The sequence below is a fragment of the Propithecus coquereli genome, unplaced genomic scaffold, assembly GCF_000956105.1.
Source record: "Propithecus coquereli isolate 6110/MARCELLA unplaced genomic scaffold, Pcoq_1.0 Scaffold212, whole genome shotgun sequence".
Lineage (NCBI taxonomy): Eukaryota > Metazoa > Chordata > Mammalia > Primates > Indriidae > Propithecus > Propithecus coquereli.
The window spans coordinates 77,290-85,095 of NW_012146301.1; positions in this window are offsets into that span (position 1 = coordinate 77,290).

A 7,806-nucleotide genomic window follows, 5' to 3' on the forward strand; every position below is an offset into this window, starting at 1 on the left:
TTGGAAGGTCTTCATGGGCAATAACGCAGATGGAGCTGTCATCTCCTATAATAATAATGCCCTTTTTCTGGAATACCTCCTGAAGGACTTGCATGCAGCCATTTTACAGTTAACTTTTTTTAAAATAAGAAGGAGAAGTACACTCTAAAATAATGATTAAAAGCATAGTATGGTAAATACATACACCAGTATCATAGTCATTTATTATCATTATCAAGTATTATGTACTGTACATAATTGTGCTGTACTTTATATGACTGGGAGTGCAGTAGGTGTGTTTACACCAGCATCACCACAAACACATGAGGAATGCATTGTACTACAACATCATGACAGCCGATAGGAATTTTTCAGCTCTATTATAATCTTTGGGGACCACCGTTATATATGTGGTCCCTTCTTGACCAAAATGTCATAATGCAGTGCATGACTGTATATATACTAAGCTTTACATATACCTTATAAGGATACAAGATATACTATCAAACATGGACAAGTTTTAGGAATAGAGTACTAATGCCTTCATTTTCTCAACAAAGAAGATGAGGCCATCTACTGAGATCCCAGAAGTGGTAGTTGGCCAAGGAACTGGAATAGCTGCTGAGCATGGGAGAGAGAAATAGCTACTCTAGGAAAAGTAAAAGCATGTCTCAAATAAGGCATGCTCTCAATAATCTGGGGACAGGGTCAGAAAAATTAACTCCAGAACTTGAAATGTGTAAGAATCAACCTAATATAGATGAGATTGGCCATGAATAAACATCTTCTCCAAAACTAGCTTACTTCAGATATCCATTCTAAATGTGTTTCTGATGAGGCCACGACATGTTCTAAAATCTGATTGGGGAAAAAAGTCTGAAATGATAGTGAATAAGACAAATGGAAGTGATCAGTGCAACTTGCTCGTCATGAAGTAGTGTAGAAGTAACAGAAGTTTGGAGTCACTAGTAAAAAATAATGAAAACGGGAAGTTGCTAATTGCCTTCCCAACATCTGCTCTCCCCTTATTCCTTCCTAGATGAACCCCAAGTTTGTGCAGTATAATAATCTGCCCTGCGAAAATATTTTGACTCCCACCTTCCTTGCAGCTAGAGGTGATTGAATAGGCCAGCCCAGCCAGTGAGATGCAGGCTGTCCCTGAGGAGGGCTTCCAGGATAAAAAGGTAATGCCCCCCAGAAGGGCTCTGCCCACTTGTCATCAGCCCTCTCCCTCACCCCTTCTTCCTTCCTGGAATAAAAACAAATGCCTGAAGACACCTACAGCAGCCATCTTTCAACCACAAAGATGAAAGCTAAGTGCTAAGTATGTTGGAGAAGAAAAAAGAACTCTGGTTCCTTGTTGAAGACTTTGAGCCTGATTCTGGCTTTTTGTTATGGGGGAAACAAACCACTTACTTGTTTAAGACAGTCTTTACTAATAGCTGAAAGTAATCCTAACTGATAGTATGTCTGTCTAGTACTGCAACAAGGGATAATTCAACGGGGCATTCTGGAAAAGAAAAGAAAAAAATAGAAAAGAAAAGAAAGGAAAAAAAGGAAGGATAGGTGGGGGGAGGGAGGGAAGGAGGAAGGAAGGAAGACTTTAGACTTTAAAGCCCTTATTAGGAATTCAAAGATGTAAAAGACACCATCTCTATTTTGAAAAAATGTAAAAAACACCATCTCTATCACTCACAATCTATTGAAAAGACCCACACAGAGATGATTTCAGTATGTATGTTTAAGTAATCTGAAAAAGGAAGCAAATTCCATGAAGGCTAGCAAGAAACAGAGGTGTTGAAGGAAAACAAAGAAAGGAAATACCCAAAGCCCCACGTGGATAATTTAGGACTGTGGGGGGGGTCAAAATTTTTCCAGTAAATAGGGTAACCTGATGAAAAAACAAAACAAAATATGACCATTTGATTTGGCAGCCAAATTGCTATCTGGAAGCCCTGGTGAATACAATTTCAGTGGTGAGGAGGAGGGCAGTTGTTGAGTTGCAGTAAGTTTCGGGAGCGGATAGGAAGGTACATACGCACTAACTTTATAAGTTAGCTGACAGCTAAGTGGGGGAATTTAAGGTTTCCTATTGATACGTTTGCAGATCAGGGAGAAAGATCCAGTAGAGAGACCAAAGTTCAACTTACAAGAAAGGCAACAATACATGGAGCAAGACAGAGGACACAGGAAAGCAGAGGACCAAAAGCACAAGGAGATGGGACTGGCCTTAAGCAGAAAGAGGCACAGCATCTCGGAGCCGGAGGAAGCAGGGAAGGACAGGCACAGACATGACAAGTTTCAGGGACAGAAGAGCAAGGGGGGAATGAACAGGTGGATTGGAGCACAGGGGATTTTTAGGGCAGTGAAACTACTCAGAATGATACTGTAATGCTGGATACATGACATTACACAGTTGTCAAAACCCATGGAATGTACCACACAAAAAGTGGATTCTAATGTAAACTATGGATTTTAGTTAATAATAATGTATAAATATTTGTTCATTGATTTTAACAAATGTACCACATCAAAGTAAGATGTTAAAAACTGGAGAAATTGAGTGTATGTGGGAGCTCTCTTTATTTTGACCCTGTGGTCCACCAGTGGAATCCTGGAAATGGACTTCCCAAAACTTCTCCTCTCTCTGGGCAGTCAGGTCATCATTATTTTATTGGTCACTGGCGCCCGTCTCTGCCACCTCTGGTGCCTCCGCCCTTGTGATCCCAGCTGCCTCTGGTGCTCCTGTTTCCCAGCGGGGCTGACCTTGCCTTGATTCCGTCTGGAGTCTGTGGCTGCCACTGTAGCCCCCTCTTCCTTCTCCGCGGATGCTAACCCGGACACTGACGCTGCTCTTGCTGGGGAAGGACACCATCTCTCCCCAGGAGAGGGATGAATGGGATGATCCTGAATCTCCCAATTTCCTACTTCAGCCTTTGACACGCTTTAATTAGGTGTTAGCTCTCCTACAACCCCTGCCTCCTTCCCATGTCCAAGGGATTTAACCAAGATGCCTTTGGGACTGAATAAGGTGTTATACTAGTGACCCAACACAAAATCATAGAAAATATTCCTCTGTGCTCAAAATAAGTCAATGCCTTGTGCCTCACCCTTACCTCTGATATCTCCCCAATCACCAAGAAATGGGAAGCTCTAAAGTCTTAATGACAATGTCCTGAGCACCTCGTCATTAGTCACTCAGACCTTGAAATTGTTTCTCCATTGAGATGATTGATTCCACATGAAATAGATTCCTAGGGGATCTGCCCTGGTGTTCCAGGTTTTTCTAGAGCTGGGTTCCCAAATGCTAGTCCATGGCAAAGCTCTCATGATTCAAAAAAAAATTTTTTAATTTTCCTAGTCCATAAAAATTCCAAAGTTTGAGATTCATTGTCCTAAGTGACAGATTAACCCACTTCTTCCAAGGATCTTAAATACATATAAGACAAACTTCGATACTTGAAAGCACCACCTAACCCAGAAATTGTAGCAACCCAAAGGTCCCACCACCTCCTTCTTGCACCGAATCTCCTGCTAGAACTGCCAGCGTAGGCGGAGTTTTCTGTGCCGCTTCTCCTCTTGATCTCCTTGATGACTAAAATCAGGCAAAAGAAGGGAGGAGGTAGAGACCCAAATGACTGAATCATGCATCCACATCCAGATCCTTGCAGACAAGGTTTTTCTGCAGCCCATCCCACAGTTAGGTCCTGCACCCAGTCAGAGCCTCGCACAGGCCTGAGATCCCCAATTGAATCTCCTAGTGAATGGGAGCAGGTGTTTGGAGCCAAACACAGCAACCTGCAGGCTTCTGTGTGGTTTTAAAGATCACAGGCTTGTACAGGATTCATTTGTCTCTTTGGAGCTTAAAGGAGAAGCTTGAACTGAGACCATTTCCCAGGAAGACCATCCCACAGGGCTTGAGGGTGAAGAAACATCTCCCCTACCTGGAAAACAAGGCTCATTTGCTTTAAAGGAATCTCCTGTGGGCTACTGCACTAGCCATTTCTTTTTTTCAATCCCAAAAGTGGGATGACTCCATTATTAGTCACTAAGCCAAGATTTATTGTAAAAATTGACATCAATGAAAATGTTGGCTTGTCTAAGATGAAAGAAAATTTCTTTGCCCACAGCCATTTTCAAATTAGATTCATTATTTCTCTCTGGCTTTACATAATGATTCATCTGTGAACTTGAATCACTTTCCTGATATCCTTGAAAACAGAAGGGAGGCTGCTATTAATTAGTATAACCATTTTAGAGACCGAGAAATGGAGACAGAATTCAACTCCTCCGTGAACCAATAGACCAGCTGGAAAAAATATCCCCGTTATCCATCATTATAGCAACTTTCTTGCAATCAGATCTTATTGTCTCTTAAAATAAAGTTTGCAATGAAGTAAATCTGTGATCTTAGAGTAACTAAGAGTCGTGACCCTTCAGCTTCTAAGATTCTGCATGTATCATACAAAGGGCCACTTAAGTCCTGTATTTGATCAAATTATATAACTTCTAGAGGTTTTCAAACTGTGCTCAGTAGGGAAGGAATCCTATTGAGGGGAAGAAGGTGTGAGTACAAGGGGAGACATTCAGAGGGTTAAAACTCCACCCTTTGTTCAACCAGAGTAAATTCACTTTTATATTCTCTTACATATTGTGCTTCTATATAAGAAAATGCAAGAAAAATTACACTCCTTTTGAAAAAAAGTTTGCAAATTACTCATAAATATGAAAGTGTTTTGCAAACTATAAGGCACCATGCAAAAATATAGATTTTTTTAATATATACACACAAAGAGAGTGAAGTCTGCTCATTAATGGGGAGAAGCAAATGAACATTTCTTGAATGCCCACTTTAAAGATGAGAAAAATGAGGTAAATTTACATACCTAGCAATATTTGAGAATGACTAATTCCAAAGCCTGTGTTTTTTCTTCTTCATCAGGTTCTCTAACCTTTCAGCCAACGCATGTGTCTGGCTCCCTCAGAAAATTAAGCACCACAATTTTGGTTCTGAAATATCCACAGGGTCTCAGCAGAAGGTAAGGCTGGCAAGTTCAGCTCTTACTGCTATTTATGATATTTTTATCACACCAACTGTCAAATATATGTTTTTAAATTGTTTTTGAAAAAAGAACCATTTACTGTTTCTTTCCTGAAATAATACACGTCCAATTTTTAAAAGCATGGTGCTGATTCCTTCAATGGCAACCAAGTCGTTAGACTCCACCTGGTGTTTATTAGGCTTAATGAGAAAGAAGCAGCCAAAGGTTCTCATTGCTAAGAGCGCTTCATTCAGTCTGCACTGCATTTTCTTTCTCTTCATCAGTAATAGTCCCTATGGATGCACCCGTTGCTTGAAAAATGATTGTCATCTTTCTCAATAATTCTGATGAGGACCCCTATTTTTAAATCCAATCTAAAATACATTAGAGGAGCCATCTAGTGTTTTGAAGTTGGCAGTTAGTGGTTATATAGAACATCCCCCCTCCCTAAATTTGATTTACCATCTGTGTTCATTTTGAGTGTTCCAATGCATCAGCACGGGGTATACATTTCATTTGGGGGAGAAATAAGATTAAAAATAAGAGCTCTTTAAGCTGCCTCACACCTGATTCCCTGGTATGTGGAGCAAGGAACTTAGCTCCATGGTTACTGCAAGTTCCTTATTTGGTATTAGGTACAGCAAGATAACAGCATGTAAACAGCCAATCCATTTGAAATAAATACGTTGCATGTTCAGAAGCCTCCCAAACATGAAACTTAGATTATATTAGCTATTTTTTCTGACACCAAAATAGGGCCAAACTTGACTATAGGTAGTGCAGGTAACAGTCTACTTGATGAAATTTTAGAAGCATCAGAAAAGGCCCCAACACATCTTCCTCCACCTTCTGCTTAATGCTCACTAATTTTATAATAGCTTTACTGAGGTATAATTGGCATGGAACAAACTGCCTATATTTAATAAATTGTGCAATTCCATGATTTTCAGCATATGCCCAGACACAAAACCATCACCACAATCAAGATCACCCTCAAAACTTTTTTCATTCCCCTTGGTAATCCATCTCCCTATTTTCCTCCCCCAATGCCAGGCAACCACTGCTCTGCTTTCTTTCAATACAGGTTAGTTTGCATTTCTAGAATTTTATAAAAATGCAGTCATGTAGTATGTACTCTTTTTTGTCTGGCTACTTTCATTCAGCAAAATAAATTCTTCCATGTGGTTACATGTGTCAATATTTTGTTGGTCTTCGTTGATAACTAGCATTCCATTGTAGCGATATGCCACAATGTATTGATCCATTCACCTTTTGATGGATATTTGAATTGTTCCTAATATTTGGTTATTAAAAATAAAGCTGCAATAAATGTACAAGTCTTTGTATAGACACTTACTTTTATTTCTCTTAAATGAATTCCTAGCAGTAGAATCACCAAGTTGTATGGATCACACACACATAGCATTTTAAGAAACTGTTTTCCAAAGTGCTTATATCATTTTGCATCCCACTAGTAATATATGAGAGTTGCAGAGGCTCTAAATCCTCACCAACACTTAATGTTTTTAGTATTTGGATTATGGCCATTCATGCATGTATTAATAATAGATGTACAATGGTTTCTCATTGTGATTTTTCATATTTTTATTAATACATAATATGTGTACATATTTATGGAGTACATGTGATATTCTTCATGCATTACATATGCATACAATGTATAATGATTGTATTTAGAATATACATCACCTCAGACATTTATTATTTCTTTGTATTGAGAACATTTCAAAATTCTAGCTATTTTGAAGTCTACAATATGCTATTGTTATTAACTATCATCACCCTACTGTCCAATCAAACACTAGCATTTATTCATTCTAACTGTATGTTTGTACCCATTAGCCAACCTCTTCGTTCCTACACATACACACACACACACACACACACACACACACACACACACACACACACACACGCCTTTCCCAATCTCTCGTATCTGTCGTTCTATTCTTTCCCTCCATGAAACCAACCCTTTTAGCTGCCATGTATGAGTGAGAACATATGATATTTTTCCTTCTGTACCTGGCTTATTTCACTTAAAATAGTGACCTCTAGTTCCATCCATGTTGCTGCAAATGACAAAATTTCATTCCTTTTTACAGCTGAATAATATTCCATTGTGTATATGTACCACATTTTCTTTATTCATTCATCCATTGATGAACACTTAGGTTGATTCCACATCTTGGCTATTGTGAATGCTGCTGCAATAAAAATCTCAAAATGATTTTAATTTGCACTGCCCTAATCACTAGTGATGATCCACATCTTTTCATGTGCTTATATGTCATCTATATGTCTTTTCTGGTGAAGTGCCCATTCAAATCTTGTGGCCACTTTTATTGGATTTTTGAAATACTCTTAGTGTTGAATTGTGAGAGTTCTTTATAGATCCTAGAGGCAAGCCCTTTGCAAGAAATATCTGTTGCAAATGTGTTCTCCCAGCCTGACACTTATTTTATTAAGTTATTTATCTTTTGAGAGCAAAAGCTTTTCCTTTTGCAGTCAAATGTGTTAACATTTTCTTTACAGTTTGTGCTTTTTTTGGTCTTATTTAAGAAAACTATGCCAAGGTCACTAAGATGTTTCATATGTTTACTTCTAGTTTAATAGTTTTAGCTTGTTAAATTAAATAATCAAGAAGCCATTAGCCTGAGGCTATTTCCACACTTTGAGTTCCTATATAATGAATCTCAACCTAACGTAGTAAGTAAACAAATCAAAATCTTAATTAGGAGTATAACAGACAGCCAAGTTTTAGCCA